This window comes from Dendrobium catenatum, unplaced genomic scaffold (assembly GCF_001605985.2).
Source record: "Dendrobium catenatum unplaced genomic scaffold, ASM160598v2 fragScaff_scaffold_551, whole genome shotgun sequence".
NCBI lineage: Eukaryota > Viridiplantae > Streptophyta > Magnoliopsida > Asparagales > Orchidaceae > Dendrobium > Dendrobium catenatum.
Window position 1 is genome coordinate 27925 of NW_021319013.1, and position 1363 is coordinate 29287.

Sequence of the window (1363 nt, forward strand, 5' to 3'; positions counted from 1 at the left end):
TTAATATGTGAAATAAGCACTTCAGACAAAGTTTAGGCTTCTTTTAAGACGGCTTTCTTACTGGTTCTCAAATCAATTTTTTTTAAAATTAAAATTAAAATTTTTGGAAAGAAAACAAATATAGTACGTTTGTCCATAGAAGAGCAATGATGCGTTCTTAATATGAGACAATCTTATACACCCAAAATGTTTTTTTTTTTTTGAAGCTTAATTTCAATCAGAATATAAAATAAAATATTTTTTTAAGATGAATAACAAAAAAACTTTTTTTTTTTTTGGAAGCTTAGTTTCAAACAGAAATTCGAAAAAAATGATTTGTTTATGATGACTAACAAAAAAACGAAATTTAACTTTGATAGATTTAGTTCTTTTTTTTAAAGAGATTGCATTAATAAAATCATAAAACAGTACAACGATTGAGAGTTAGTGAGCAAAAGCATCACCGGAGAACATTTTCACATAAAAAAAAGATATAACAATCACCATTTTTGCAGCCTCGCTTCTAATCCAGATTCATCTACTCATACCTTCTCTCTCGCTCCAATTCTTCCCAAGCTTCTAAAAAGTCTCGCAAGTAATTCCTGCATGCCAACCCGATTTGCTTTTAAGCACATAACAGCCTGTGACAATGTGGACAGTCAACAAACTCTAAATGCTTGTATGGCGTCTCTCGCGAGCTCCAGCCGAACGGTAAAACTTTCACTATTTGGTTGCGGGTGAACAATAGAACGCCAATATTGGCATTGCACTGTTCATCCTCGCCATTTTTTGGCTCTACCGAACTTGTCGAAGAAATGTCCGAAAGAAGAAAACGACCTTTACATTCGCAAAAGGGAACAAAATAGAGTTTCATTGGAGATGAATTACGGCATTTTTTAGTTTCACGCATTTTGCAGGGAAAAATGAGATTTTCGGTTGGAGATTTCCTCACCTCTTGATTGCCTCTCTCATCACTGTGCATAGCAAAGCAATCCTTAAATGAACAATAGAACTTTTTTTTTTTATCATGAACACATAAACTCATACACCAATGATCAAACACCTAGCATGCAATCATTGGTTTGCATACACAAATGCTTGACAGACGAGCTCGAGCTCGTCCCACTGTAAACAAGCTCGAGCCAGCTCACAAGTCGTGGGCAAAATTTTTAAAATTTAGGCGTGATTTTTAAATCTTAGGAGGGATTTTTAAAATTTAAGCGGAAATTTTAAAAAAATATGCTATGTTTAATATTTAAATAAAACTTATTCATTTTTTAAACATTTAAATTTAATAAATAAAATAAAATTATTTTTTATTATTCGAGCTGACTCACAAGCTCACAAGCCGAGCCGGCTCAAGCTCGAACTCGAGCTCGTTTAC